Source organism: Zonotrichia leucophrys, chromosome 4 (assembly GCF_028769735.1).
Source record: "Zonotrichia leucophrys gambelii isolate GWCS_2022_RI chromosome 4, RI_Zleu_2.0, whole genome shotgun sequence".
Classification (NCBI taxonomy): Eukaryota; Metazoa; Chordata; class Aves; order Passeriformes; family Passerellidae; genus Zonotrichia; species Zonotrichia leucophrys.
This window is the reverse complement of record NC_088173.1, coordinates 68,239,392-68,255,462: the sequence shown is the minus strand read 5'-3', so window position 1 is coordinate 68,255,462 and position 16,071 is coordinate 68,239,392.

The following is a 16,071-nucleotide window of genomic DNA, read 5'->3' as shown; positions in this document are numbered from 1 at the left end:
AAAACAACCCCAAATTACCTGTCAAGAACAAGCCTGTGTGCATTGTTGCCAACACCATACCCAGAAAGGAAATCTGATGGAGCTGGTGATTGTTAAAAATCAGAATGCTGGGTCAGTATTAGATGTTCATAAATCACAGACCACTGAGGGTTACAGGACTCTAAATACTAATTCATTAAAGTTGCATGTAATGAAATTGCTGGGGAGGAATTTATTGTGGACTTCTTATTCTCAATAAAGAATGACCTCAACTACATCAAAAATTGTGTCACATGGAGCAATTTATCTGAGGAATTTTAATTTGACATAGTGACAAAACCAACTCAGATTTCAAAACATCAGAAACACAGCAAAGTCCATATCAGGGAAAAGTTTTATATTCTCAGTAAAAATTTGATCACTAATTTAAAATATAGCAGCTCTGCAGCTAACCCATGATTATTGCCTGGTCAGGTTTGTTTTTGTGCAAAGAATTTGTGGCCAGCAAAAAATGTAGGAATGTTACAAATGAAATCAAAAGAAGTGGGGAACTACAACAGGTATTAGCATTAAAAAATTATGATACAGGACATTTTAAGAGCAGATTTTCCTTTCCCTAAGTCTGGAGTTCACAGGAAGGGGAGTTTGTGAAGAAAATTAAGACAACTGATGGAGCAGCAGCTTCTGGCAGATGCAAATGAACTGAAAATGTTGATGGTAAGGGCAGGGTTTGGGATGTGGTAGAAGCTGTTCAGGCAAAGTTTGAGAAGTGGAAGAGGAGAAACAGCTGGCACTGCTCACGTAGGGAGAGCGGATGGTCACTAAGGGCAGGCGCGCACTGATATCACCCTAAGGAGTGTCAGTGTGGGATCTCAGCCCCTCAGGACTGAGGTGCCGAGCCACCGAGACCACCCTTGGGGGGCTCGGGAGTCCTGGAATGTTGCCAGAAGTGTCTGGTGGCTGGACTTTGATCCTACACAGGAGACGACACCTGTATGAGGATAGGAGGGTTTCACCGGGGTGAATGGTGAAGGGATTGGTTAATTAGAGGGTGAAACACAGGGTTTAGGATTTATGTACAGGGGGGGTTTAGAGAAGTAAGATGGAGGAATTGGGGCGTGTCCTGTCCTTCTTCTTCTTCTTCTTCTTCTCCTCCATCTTCTGTGGTGATGGTGGCACTTTGGGATTGGTCATTACTGAAAGTGCACCGGGCAATAAGAATAGAAAGGATTGGGGAAAAATGATAAATATTGTACACGTAACAATGGGTATGAAGATAGGTGACTGTCCGGAGGGCAGCACAGTGTGCTCATGGCTGGCTGCTGAGCAGAGCTCTGTCGGGCCGAAAGAAAATCTTTTAGATAAACAATTAATAAACATAAAGACCGAAAGAAGAACTGAAGCCTCTTCTCGTCCTTTGATACGCGGGCTGCCCCAAGGCCACCCCGGGCCTTTCCAGGCCCTTCAAACAGCCGAAAACCGGACATGTCAGAATGAGAGACAGGCTGCAGGTCCCTCCTCCTGTGTCAGCTCCAGGCTGCCTGTCCCTGCTGGGAAAGGTGATCCAGCTTTCCTGGTCCTCAGGATGGACAGAAAACTTGCAAATCCTAATAAATTGTCTCAGGGCCTCTGGATGCTCAGAGTGATCCCAAGAAATGTTAGAAAGTCTCTTTTCCCAGCCCGATGCTCAAAGAAGGAGTCAGAGCTCTTCAGTTCTCAGTCTCAAGGTTGTTTATTGTTCCTTATCTATAAAATATTTTCTCCTGCCCAGCTGAGGTCTGTTCAGCAAGACAGTCTAGGCATTCTGCCTGCCCCCAGGGTGGTGTTATGTCTTTATACTAAAAATTATGTATACAATGTTTACAATTACTTTCCAATACTATCACCTATGTTAGACAGTGAGCTTCTACTCTAAACCAATCCAAAAGTGCCACCATCACAGCAGAAAATGAAGGCCAAGAAGAAGAAGGAGAAAGGCTGGACACGCCCAGATTCCTCCATCTTGCCTCCTGAACCCCCATTCTAAAACCCCAAAAAATCTATTTTTCACCCCGTGACAAACTAATTATTATTCTACTTATACTTTTGTGGCCTGAAGATCTTCATATAAGGTTGGTAATTTTTTCCATGGGTCATAAACAAACCCACAGGGGCATTTTGGGCTCTGTGCCAGGGTCTCTGAGCCCCCTGGCAGGGGTCTGGGCCATTCAGGACAGACAAAGGGATGCCCTGGGTCCTGACATAAATCAGCAAACCAAGGCAATGTGTCATAAGCATTGAGGGAGTTACCCAAAGGGCCCTCTGGACCATGAGTGTTTGTAAGTAATCATGTCTCAATTCCAGAGTTTGGAAAATTAATAATTTCAGTATGAAAAAGGGCTAAAATGAATTATATGGGGAAATAAACTGCATCAAGCAGTTGATTTACTCTAGATGAAGTAGCATAACTAATAAAATATGGAGGCAGACACCAGCAGCAAAGGACTAGAAGAAAAGAACCATAAGATTAATGTCAGCACAGCTTCAAAGTTTTTTTTTTTTTTTCAGACAGGAGCATGTTTTATTTGACAGAATTTCAGGTCTAGCCAAAAAAGGTCTGTTTGTGATAGAGAAACTTTGGCTTTCTCAGAGCATTTGATGTATGACTGGCTGTCATTTCAATGAAAGAAACTTTCCATACATAGAATGAACAAAGAACATTAGGTGGATTAATAACTTTGTAACAGGCAGATCTCAAATTAAGTTCTTAATCAGGAGATGTCATTAAAGAAATTATTCCTCATGAGCTCCTGCCCTTTATCCAGCAACTCAGATCTTGTCAAACCATGGGTACAGCAGACAGACTGCTGGGGTATAAACAATGCTGGCATGATCTGAGATGCCTGGAAAAATGGTCACAGAATATATTCTGATAATGGTCACAGAATATATTCACCAGAATATATTCTGATATATTTTGGATGCAGAGGTACATTTGGAAATACACAACTCAGTTTTTCCTGCAGGATAGGGAAGTCTCCTGGAGAGCTGGGATGTAGAGAAGATTTAAGAGTTGCCTCAAACTGTCTTCTCATTTTTCATTTCAACAGCAGACTGCAGCAATTGATTTTTCAACAACAGGCTGCAATAGCTCTCCTTTTGGGTTTTGTTTTGATTTTGTTTTGGTTTTGTGCTCAGGAGAAATTTTCAAATATCAATGAATTCTTGAGACCTTGGGGTTAACTATCCAGACAACATTTCAAACAGCTTTTTTGCATTGGATCTTTAGATTGTCTTAGCATTGAAAATTCTCAAAAGAAAGTTATTTTCAAAATTAGTTCCACCCCATTCTTTGTTGTGCTTTGTGGTATTTTATTAAATTAGTTATTTGTGTGTAAGAGAGAGGAAGAGAGGACTGAATTGAGAACATTTACAGCTAAGGAGAAGTGAATTATTTTGCTGTGTTGCTCTATGCAAAATGGGGCTGATGAAGGAGCAGCAATTTGCCAGCCTCTTGCAGCAGTTTATACCAATTATATTGAAGTCATGATCAGTCAAATTGCATGAATTATGCTTTTCTTTCCATGGATGGATAACTATTCTTACAATGCATAAAAAAATAACCTATATGCTCATTTCAAGGGAAAGGGAAAGGGAAAGGGAAAGGGAAAGGGAAAGGGAAAGGGAAAGGGAAAGGGAAAGGGAAGGAAAAAGGGAAGGGAAGGGAAGGGAAGGGAAGGGGAAGGGGAAGGGGAAGGGGAAGGGGAAGGGAAGGGGAAGGGGAAGGGGAAGGGGAAGGGGAAGGGAAAGGGAAGGGAAGGGAAGGGAAGGGAAGGTTCCGGGAAGGGAAGGGAAGGTTCCGGGAAGGGAAGGGAAGGGAAGGGAAGGGAAGGGAAGGGAAGGGAAGGGAAGGGAAGGGAAGGGAAGGGAAGGGAAGGGAAGGGAAGGGAAGGGAAGGGAAGGGAAGGGAAGGGAAGGGAAGGGAAGGGAAGGGAAGGGAAGGGAAGGGAAGGGAAGGGAAGGGAAGGGAAAGAAAGAAAAGAAAAGAAAAGAAAAAAGAAAAGAAAAGAAAAGAAAAGAAAAGAAAAGAAAAGAAAAGAAAAGAAAAGAAAAGAAAAGAAAAGAAAAGAAAAGAAAAGAAAAGAGAAAAGAAAAGAAAAGAAAAGAAGGGAGAAGGAGAAAGAAAGAACAAAATGAAGCAGAAGAAAAGAGAAAGCTGGATGAAATATCGACAATGCAAAAAAAAACTAAATGCTCATAAGGGAAAGGGAAAGGGAAAGGGAAAGGGAAAGGGAAAGGGAAAGGGAAAGGGAAAGGGAAAGGGAAAGGGAAAGGGAAGGGAGAGGGAGAAGGGAAGAGGAAGGTTGGGAGGGGAAGGGAAGGGTGGGAAGGTTGGGAAGGGAAGGGGAAGATTGGGAAGATGGGAAGGGAAGGGAAGGGAAGGGAAGGGAAGGGAAGGGAAGGGAAGGGAAGGGAAGGGAAGGGAAGGGAAGGGAAGGGAAGGGAAGGGAAGGGAAGGGAAGGGAAGGGAAGGGAAGGGAAGGGAAGGGAAGGGAAGGGAAGGGAAGGGGGAAAGAAAGGGAAGGAAGAGAAGAGAAGGAAGAGAAGAAAGGAAAGGAAAGGAAGGAAAGGAAAGAAAGGAAGGAAAGGAAAGGAAAGGAAAGGAAAGGAAAGAAGGAAGAAAGGAAAGGAAAGGAAGAAAGGAAAAGGAAAGAAAAGAAAGAAAAGAAAGAAAGAAAGAAAGAAAGGGAAAGAAAGAAAAAAGAAAGAAAGGAAAGGAAAAGGAAAGGAAAAGGAAAGGAAAAGGAAAGGAAAGCTGTATGTTGAGCAAAGAGAAATGAGCCTGACTTTCAGGAAAATCAAACAGGAGGCCCCAAGCACAGCTACATCCCAGGCAGATGTGTGAGAGCTTTTTGGCTGGCAGGTGAGCTTGACTCATACCTACACCCTAATAGAAATGGTATTTATACTGCATCAGTCCTTTCAGTAATTCTACCATTATAATAAATTTGGTGAAATCTCCTTGAGTTCCATAGTTCCCACTGAGAGATGCAGAATGGGGTGGTTATTGCTGAATTGTGAGCTACCAACTGGATCTCTGTTATACTTAGGAGGAAATATTTTCTCTTTTCCTGTATTTTCACATTAAGGCTGACAGGTATTCAGTTGCAAACCTGTGGGAGTGAAATGGGATTGTTTATGCCTTTAATCCACCGAGGATGTCTAAATGGAAATCCCAATGGGAAAACTACTACAAAATATCCTAAAAAGACAAAAACTTCTGAAGGTGTTTTACAGTTATAACCTGCCACTGGCACTTTTAATTGCTTCTGTTCAGCTCTGCGTGGAAACTCCTCCAGTGAAACCACGGCAGGACCCGTGGATATGGCAATTCTTAAATTCTGTGCTCATCTCACAAAGCAATGCTGCTCTCACGCGGGCACAAATCTGAAGCACCTTTATTGATTGCAAGTGCTCCAAATTTAAACTTGGACACCTGATCCTCATTTCACTACTGCTGGAACACCACAGGCCATTTCTCTTTCTAATTTCTTTCTGTTTGAGGGATTTGGGTTTTTAGCTGGCTGATTTCAGTAGCAGTGATTTCCCTCACATGCCAGGTGAGAGGTATCAATACTAGAACAGAACCAATAAAAATCAGCGGAGCTTTGATCCCAAAGCAGATCTGTCAACACTGAGGCTGTAACACAATAGAGAGAGAAAGAGAGAAAGAGAAAGAGAAAGAGAAAGAGAAAGAGAAAGAGAAAGAGAAAGAGAAAGAGAAGAGAAAAAGAAGGGAAAGAGAAAGAGAAAGAGAAAGAGAAAGGAAAGAAAGAGAAGAGAGAGGAAGGAAAGGAAAGGAAGGAAGAAGGAAGGAAGGGAAGGAAAGGGAAGGGAAGGGAAGGGAAGGGAAGGGAAGGGAAGGGAAGGAAGGGAAGGGAAGGAAGGAAGGGAAGGGAAGGAAGGAAGGAAGGAAGGAAGGAAGGAAGGGAAGGAAGGAGAAGGAAGGAAGAAGGAAAGGAAAGAAAGAAAGAGAAAGAAAGAGAAAGAAAGAAAGGAAAGGAAAGGAAAGGAAAGGAAAGGAAAGGAAAGGAAAGGAAAGGAAAGGAAAGGAAAGGAAAGGAAAGGAAAGGAAAGGAAAGGGAGAAAAGAAAGGGACAGAAAAAAAAAAGAGAGAAGGAAAGAAGAAAAGAAAAAGAAAGAAAAGAAAGAAAGAAAAGAAAGAAAGAAAGAAAGAAAGAAAGAAAGAAAGAAGAAAGAAAGAAAGAAAGAAAGAAAGAAAGAAAGAAAGAAAGAAAGAAAGAAAGAAAGAAAGAAAGAAAGAAAGAAAGAAAGAAAGAAAGAAAGAAAGAAAGAAAGAAAGAAAGAAAGAAAGAAAGAAAATCTTGAATAGTTGTTATTTACAAAAAACTGGAGAGGGTAATACTTTAATATGGTGTACAATTTCACCCTATTAAAAAAAGACCTTTGAGCCTAATTCAGTGCTTAACTCTATTTCTTTGACAGTGCAATCCTTTAGGAAATAATGAGATTCCAACAGGTAAAATTAGATGTTCAGAGCAAGGTGGTTTTATCCTGTTCCTGTTCCAAAATGACCAGAGTCAACCTATTGCACTTGTCTTTGCTGCTCAATGCAGAGGGCTAATTAGGGATGTTGACTTATCTTTTCCTAAATATTCCTTTATTCAAAAATTGAAACCACTGTTAATTAGTCTGGCTATATAAAAACAATAGTTTCCAACTGGTTTGCTTATAGCTCCATGTGCTCCCTATACAGAGAGCTCTTTCTTGCCTTGATTTTAGCATGTGCATAAATGTGACTTTGCTTCCAAATAATTGTTCTAATGGCAAAAACCTTCAGTAATTCCCAGAGATTCCCTTGTTGCAGAGTTCTGTATGTTCTGCCCAAACCTGGAGGTGTGACTGTACAAACATTCAGGGGGATGTTTAGCTTTTTGCCTTTTTCTTGAATACTCAAACCATGCTTAGGGACACTGTGCTGGTTCCATTTTTTATTCAGCTTCTTGCCAGAGGCAGATAAGGCTGGAAGCTGTTTTTAAATATTTCCCCCGAGCATCCTGTTTTCAACAGGGTGAAGATTGAACATGCTGAGGAAAACTTCCTTCCTCCCTTCTCCTCATCCTGTAAGGCTGGGGGCTATATCAAGAGTCTTGTTTTATTTATTCCTTAGAAGATTAAGGGGTGGTCATGCCTGGTGGATGGGTTTAGTAGTCTGAGAGGAGCAGCTTCTCCCTCAGACTGGTGCTGCAGCTCTCCTGGTGTCAAAGTTAGGCTGGGCTAAAAATGAGGAAGGGGAGGTGGGGATTAGAGCAAACCAAGAGCAGAAGGTGCACAAAGGAGAGAGAGAAACCAGGAAAAGCAGGGGGAATTGATCTTCCCATAACCTCATTCAGCCTCTGGAGGTGACTCTGCACTGATGTCTCCATTGACATCTCCGCTGGAGGTCACACCCCCAGGCTGGACTGTTCAAATTGTCACCTCAGGCAGGTGAGCTCCATCTCAACTGTCTCCTAAGCAGGAGCTGCCCTTCCCTCCCTGAACTGATGCCTTGGGAAGGCTGACCTAGAACAGAGACTGGACAGAGCTAAAGAATAAAGCAGGGATTTATTAGAAGGCCTCAATGGATGCACCTTGGGCAGCACAAGAGCCCAGCCAGGGCTGCACCCAAGATGAACCAAAATGGTCAAAATGCATGACCAGTCACAGGGTTTCTCACTTTTATAAGTTCTGCTCCATTTGCATCCTGCAGTTCATTGTCCCATTCCAGCTTTAGCCCATGCAATCCCATCCTGCTTCTTTTTCTCTCTGCAGCCCACGGTGTTTGTGCTCCTGGGCTGAGATTTGGATCATTTGTCCTTGGTCCCCAGCTGGAGCAGGAATTGTTTTGTCTCCCTGCTCTGTGCACAGAGCTCATCATACCCTCATATGAAGCTCAGACCCACACACTAAAGCAGCACAGAATCTGAAAAATATAAAAGCCAAAACCTGAGACATCAGCACAAGGGAGAAGTGAAGGTGCAGCAGCACAAAGGGCATGGTGGGGTCAGTTGGGATTCCAGGCCAACCACCCCACAATTCCACTGGCAGCTGCCTAAGGTCTACACTGGATTTTAAGGATCAGAGTATCCTTTGAGGATGCTGATGATAAATGCAAGAGGGTTGGGAGAGTGGTTACGTGACTCATACCTTTCCCCACCTCCTTCCCATCTCCTCAATGAGAGTCCTTATCACAACCACTTAACGTTTTAGGGTTATTTTCTGTGAGGTTTGGCAGTCAGTATGGGTCATCCTCAAGCCTTTCATTATTAACTGCTCTTTTGTACTACTGGGTGTATTTTAAAGCATCAGATCTGACACCTTTTCATTTTTTCCTCTAGGTTTGTTGCCTGAACTTCACTTTTTTTTTTTTTTAAGCTTTGCTTTTCTTACTCCAATTCTCCCTACAAGTAAATGACTTCAGAACATGTTTAATGTTATTATTATTCACTGGATACCAGGTACTTTATAAACTCCAGCTTCTGGCACTATCCTGCTTTTACAGAGCCCTTTTCATCACCTATCTAACACTACAATTTAATTGGTTTCCAGCTCACTGCACATCCCTCTCCCTCAGAAGCACACACACAAGGCACTGACACACACATGCACTCATTTATTTCCCTCCCTTGCTCAGGCTGCAGACTGAATTTAAGAAATCCAAGCCTGCTGCAAAGCTCAGCCTGTTAGAGCCAGTGGAGCTGCTACTGATGGGGATATTGATTTTCTACAGCTTCCAGGGAGGCAGCAACAAACATTTTATCATTGACTGGACTGCATGTTCTTCTTAAATCCCTGCTGCATGCTGCAGTTCAGATAGGGCTCTGTGCTCAGCGTGGGGCTGCAGATTGCCTCTTCATTTTTGGACTTCAGGCTCTTACCTGGAGTCTGAAGAATAATGTCTGATTTTTTGTGGGAAATGCAACAGAGAGTTTGAAAAATACATTTTGTCACAATTCTTAGTCGGAATCCTCTGTTGTAGTACATGATTTTGTTTGTAATCTTTAGTGTGGTTATCCTCAGAATTTGTGTGACGTGGGGCATCACCTTTTTCCTCCAGTTTACAGTTAAAAAAGAACTTCAAAGTTACAGAAGCATCTAATTCCAGTGGGGAGCTCCATTTAGGCTTAAGCCTTAAAATCTGGGATTAAATTATATGTTTGTGCATGGGTTTGAATCCTTTCCTGCTCTACCTCAAAGTCTCCTTTGGATCAGGTACCTCTCTTTGCATGTTGGCAGAATATCAGATTACTAAGATTTGGTTTCCTTGTTGTTCTTCTTCATCTGTAATACTGGATAGTGATTGGGAAGATAGAATCATTAAGGCTGGAAAAAAACTTTAAGATCAAGTCCAAGATGGGCTAGGTGGAACGGAAGCTGCAGGACAAGTAGGTTTTTTCTTCTTGAACCTTTCTTGCACAGATGAATGGAATTTCTGCCTCCTGGTTTCATCTTTGCCTTAGCAAATTCAGAACATAATTATAATCCCTCACTTTCTCAGTCCTTGAGATGGGTTCTTCATCAATCATAAGTGTTTTAATTGGGCAGCTGAATCAAGCATGGGTGATCTGAAATGAGCAGCAAGAGATCTTCTAGGTATTGGCCTGTATCTGTAATGAATACTCAAAGACATAGAGAAAAAAAATGACCAGGATTTCTTGCTTGTGTCCAATTTTCTTTCTGCTGGAGGATAAGGAATTCCTTATGAATGCAGAGAAGAAGGAGTCACCAGACATATAAGAAATAATTAATTTTCTTCCTTCTAGAGAGCAGTCTGGGATAGTCAGAGGATGTGTGGGTTAAAGGAAGATGGTTTCTGCCACCTTGATTTGATCAGTATTTGATCAGGAAACAATAACAATTAAAAAGGAATGCTTTGCTTTTGCAAGGCAAACATTAGCACATTTATTGCTGTCCAAAATTATTATGCAAAGGTTGCAATACTTGCTTCTAATAAATATATTAAAATTAGTGGGGCATGATGCCTATTACCTTAATAATAATTTTTGGTGTTAGACTCCATCTATGCTGCTTTTATACATTGAAGTCCACACCCTTGTTAAGTGAAAGTCTAAACTGGAAATGAAATCTTTTGCCAGGAGATGAATTTACTCTGAGGCATGACTGCATTAGGCCTGATTTGGAACAACAGGTGAGAACAAACTTTTTTTTTTGTAGCAAATGTAATTACCCAGAGTTTGTCATGGAGAGAAGCTGCCTTTGATTTAAGGTTAAGTGAAAACACTGAGGAAATTTTCATGAAGGATTTTTTTTTAAGGTCAGGGTGTCCGTTTTCCCAGCTGGGTGTGTAAATACAGAGAATCCAGAAAAGATGACCAATACATTGTGTTCAGACACCCAAGTCCTTCTCTGTGCCATGGAGTGGGGACACTCCTGGCTTCTCTTTGCCTCAATCATTTCTTCATCATAAATCCAGGGAATGTGGAGATTTTGTGAGGTGTAGTTCATTAACACTCATTAGTGACTTCACAATCACTGATTTGGAGAAAGGGGCATATAAAATGTAGACAGACCATTCTGCAGAGCTGTTATTTATTTGAAATGCAATTTTTCCTCCATACAGCTGTTGAAGAACAGTTTCCTCCCCTTTAAATGTTTCCAGGGAAATTCAGCTCCACAGTCACTTGCTGTCTACTGTGAGGCATCTAAAGTTTTCTGATGGTTTTTAGAGGTTGTTTTAAGGGGTATTTCTGGGGTTAGAAGTGCTATTAAATGGGTGACTGACATTCTACCAGGTGACACATGAGAGAGAGAGTCTTTCATAACCACGGTAGGATGTAATTAAGATTTCTGACAGAACATGCAAACCTGCAGATGTTACTGTTCTCTCATGAGCTCTTTTTTGGATAATGGATTTATGCCTTGCGAGGCAGAGTCTGAGCAGATACCTCAGCCAGATAAATGCTAGCATTGCAATTTTAACAGAGTTTTTTTTCTGCAATTGCAATTGTAACAGCTTTCTTTTTGCAATTGTAACAGCTTTCTTTTTGTACAGATCCTGATGCAAATAACTGAGACCTGGCTTATTTCATTTTCCCTAGAAGACTATTCAGTCAACTTTACTAAGACCTATTTTATATTTTTGCTTTCACTTCTGTCTCAACCAACACCCACTAATGAGCTACAGGCATCAATTCTGTAGATGTATCATTAGGACTTTCCTCATTAATATGAGATACAAGGTTCAGTGTACAGAAAAATCTTCCCAAAGGAGATTTACTCCTTGTCTTCCCAAGTGGGGGAGAGCTGTTAATATTTTTCTAATGCCTACTCAAGTGCAAGAGATAGCACCTATTTTTTTCTGAAGGGCCATTATCATTTCCAAGGCAGTAAGAGCAGTCAATATCTGGAAGAAGGAGTGCTGAAACTGCCTCCTAAATAAATTAAGGATCAATAGTGTTTGGTGGAAGAAAGGAGGATTTTAATCTAAATGGAACCCCAGGGAGATTTAAGAAAAGGATTGGACCTAAAAACCAGAACATTTTGCCAAGGAAAGGATTTTTCCTGATGCAGCAACCTGAGCACATGGAATGGGCAGGGGTACTCATTGCTGGCCACAGAAATAAAGGAAATGTTGACAGTATGTCAGACAGACACAAGGAGGGAAAGTAGAGAGGTTTGGAATTTAATATGATAATAATTAATTTATTCATAATTAGTTATTTTATTTTTCTTCTGTTCCTTCCCCTTATACCTCTTACCTTTGTCTACATAAATCTTTGTGGCTGCCTCATTGCGTTGATGCTGGAGGTAAATTTTAATGGTTTTCACCAAAAGTGGCTCCAGGTGAGTTCCAAGTAGAGATTTTGATGGTCAGGAAAGGGATGGATCTCCTGCCTCACCCAAAGCCCAGGGGACTGAAGGGGGACAGAGGGAGGCCTGGAGGAGGAGCTGGAGGTGGATGAGGTTTGGTAAACTCAGAATTGCACCCCAAAAAAGCTTCCTGGGTTTGAGGACACATCAGAGAATGGAGCTGCGACCCCCAGATCCCAGCTGAGCCTGGAACGCCTGGTGGGAAATCCCTGCACAGGGAAAGGGCTCAGAGTTGAAGACCTTTGTGTTACAGAGCTTGCAAGGGTCTTCAGGGTGAAAAGAGAGAGACGAGAATGGTGACTTCATGTTCAGAAGGCTTGATTTATTATTTTATGATATATATTACATTATTACTGTGCTAATAGGAATAGAAGGAAAGTTCTCAGAAGCTAGCTAAGTTAAGAATAGAAAAGGAATGAATAACAAAGATCTGTCTCAGCACAGAGCGAGACCCAGCTCTGCTGTGAGTGGTCAGTAAATCCAAATATTCACCCAAGACCAATCCCAGATGCACCTGTTGCATTCCACAGCAGCAGATAATCATTGTTTACATTTTGTTCCTGAGGCCTCTCAGCTTCTCAGAAGGGGGAAAAATCCTAAAGAAAGGATTTTTATGAAAAGATATCCGTGACACCTTTGTTTCAATCTTCCTTGTGGATAAAGGAGCCAAAGTCAAAGTTTTCATCCTAAAATGGATGAAAACACCACAGATAAAAACAAGCAACTAAAGTAAAACTGACCTTCCTATGTTTTGTGCTCACACCCTGAATTGTGAAATCTGCCTGTCCCAGGAAGCTGCGAGATTAACAAAGGGATTTACAGAAATCCTTGGCTAACTATAATCTAATTTAAAATTAGAGGGTAAATTTCACCAATATCCAGACCAAATTTGAGCATGTACATGTTCTAATGAACTTTCATTATGCATACATACTTTCCTGAATTTGACATGTCAAATTACATCTATTAAAGTGAAAATTTAAGACAATTCTTTTTAACTTAAATTCACAATCACTTTTCTTGCACAGCTTCTGTCACATCATTTAATCTTTACACATTTTGATGTGTCTAAATTAAGAAAATACAATCTTGATCTTAAGGTTTTTCTTCTTTTCTAAAGAAAAAGAAAGTTTAATTTGAAACTTTTTTCCATATTTTAGAGTTATAAAGTAACTTTTTACTGAGTTGCAGCTGGGACTGTGTTGGTAACAGATTATTATAATGATAATTTAAATGTCACATCATCACTCTGTGGTTTCCTTTGGTTTTGCAATTTTATTGATTCCATATGAACTTACTGCTGTTTTTAGAAATAAATTAACATAATATATGGTAATATATAATAATATAAATTAAAAATATTTAGGTGGAATAATATGCTTTAAATAAACATTTTCTTAGATAATTTAAAAAATGCTAGTACCTTTTACTCATAAAAACTGAGACAAAAATATGTGAAAGTAGAGAAATTGCTCCATTGGGTTAAAAACTCTGAATTCAACTTCTCAAAGACAATGAAGAGGTGATTTTAATTAGACAGTTCATCAGGAATTCATAATATTTAAATTTTTCTAGCCTTCAAAATTCTTATTAGAGCCTTGACCGGAAATTTACACTTAACTTTATCAGACTTTTCTCTTAACTGGCTTTCTTTTTTTTCAATTTATGCTTTTATTGTGTGTCCTAAGCCAAACAAATGTGTTACAACAAAATAATCTTTGCTGTTGCAGAAAGACAAATCACTTCTTGCAAATGTGTTATTTGAATGATCATCCATCCTCTCCCATCAAGAAAATGAATACTAAATTGTGCATTTCATGAGGCTATTAAGTAAAACCTCTTGATTGATTTTCCCCCTTTTACACTAGTAAAAATTCAATTGTCCCTTTTGAGAAGCCTCTGGGAAAAGATGAGCCCTCAGCAGCTATATCTGGGTAACAGGAAGGTTTTTTCTTTTTCCACAGTTCTCTGTAGCATAAAAATCATTCACTCAAAAGTAGTCACACTCCTGAGCTCACAGTGACGAATATTCTGACAGGATGTTAAGGTTTCTAACAAATATTTTCTTACCAGATATTAAAAGTGTTGCCAAAAGTATTCAAAATGAGAAATTTCTTGTTGTGTTACAATATCAGACACCTTTTTTGCCAGAAGATTCCCATCTCACACAAAACTAATACTAAATTTGCCTTCAATCTTTTTTTACTTCCAGCTCCCAGTTATACATCAAGCTGTTCTTCAGTTTTAAAAATTAGAGAATGAAGATGTTATTTCTGCAATCTGAAACTGTCAATTTTGGCAGTTCATGATGAATTAGTACAGTACAATACAATGAAGTAAAATACTTATTTTTAGCAAGGCATATGATTTTTTTTTACCTGATCTTTTACCTTGATCTTTCAAAAAAGCTGTGAGGGCATCTCCTCAAAGGAAGCCACGTATCTTAGGGTATAAAATTAAATATATTTAGTCATTATGTAAATGTGATTTTTTTGTGTCTTCATATATGACAAGTGGGGTGGTTTATTCCCACTGAAAGTAATGGGAGAATAACTGAAAATTCTGTGGGTTTTTGGGCGTTTCCTGTTTTCAACAGTGTTTGTCTGTACTTGCCAAGGAAATCACAAAAAAGCACAGTGTAAGGTGTCTGCACAGCTCAGTGGATAATGCAGGATGGATATACAAGATTTCACAACATTTTGTACATAGTTAGATGGGTAACTGATGTATAAAATGAACTGACAGCTTATGGACTTATGGACTGTGAACGACAGATCTACAATTGCAGAATTAAAGAATCTGGATCACATTTTCATCCAGTTAGATTTTCTTTTCCTTCCTTCTTTCTTTTTTTTTTTTTTTTTTTTTTGGGCCTAGAGATTGTACTTATCCTATTAAAAATACATTATTCTACCTCCATTATTCCACTTCTTAATGCAATGTAGGAGATAGATAGCATCTACTCTAAGTATTGGAAATGTGACCTTGTGAATATCCCAAGTTAAATAAAAAATATAGAACTAAAAATATATTGATTTTGAATTGAGGAGTCAGTGATATTAGAACTTCTAATGGCATATCTGCCTGTCCCTTTAGAAATGGTTTATGACAAATAAAATAAACTAGGAGTAATCACTTCATTAATATTAAAACAATAATCAACTCAGCTTCAAATTCAAAGGTAGTTAATAAAAAAGTTATTTAAAGTAAAATGGAGGTTACTATTGATGTGTCAACTTTTAATTTTGCATCATGAGGGGAGAATTAAGCTTTGTAATACCATGGCCTGGTTTTTCGATGAGGAAAACCAATTCTCAGTTGTGTTATATAAAAAACCACAGTGTGACCAAGAAGAAAGAGTGAGTAATACAAATAATAAACCCTTTTATCTGGAGAAAAGAGTATGATACAGGGCAAGCCTTGGTCTCTGAAGTACAAGGCCTTTCAGAGGTTAAGTCATTTTACCTCTACTTCTGTAACTCTGATTCTTACTCACTGTGGGTCAGAGAGGGGACAAAGTAAATTTTGACTGTTCTGTAGCTTTCCATAGAGAGGCTCAGAATTCAATACAGATTCCAGTGACAAACTCTCTGTACTTCAAGGCAGCACAATCAGGGTGACAGGGATGGCATTAATTTCTACCACAAATCTCCACTGCCAGGCTATAGCAGATTCTTGAAGATATCTTCATCTTTTCCTGTTAACTCCTCTCATTTAGACCTGCCCAGGCAAGACTGTATCAACTGATTGACCAGCTTTGTTCCTTGAATCTTCTGGTACTTTTTACACCCTATTCTTTCCATTTAATAAGAGAAAATGAACTGTCCTCGTGATTCAACCTGCTCAGTTTGCTTTAATCGTTACTCAAGGCTCAATAACCTCCATTCTGGACAAAACCAGAACAAAAACCTCGCCGTGGATCTCGCCCTATAAATCTTTACTGTGATTTCAGCCCCTTCTACTTCAATAGGCAGCAGCTGCAGCAGAAAGCTCAATTGCCACGGCTGAGGATTTGCAGATGGAGGTTCCCTGCCCTCCTCCTGCTGCTGAGCTGGTATTGATTTCCCTCCCCAGCCACTCCAGTGTGCAGCTAATGAGGGTTCTGATGAGCCTGTGTGCCTCTGACATGCCTGCCAGTCGATCATCCCCTACCAATGGAGTGTTAAACACCACTCAGGTGCCACAAATACATGATGTAATTTGTACTTCCTGTCCCACTGT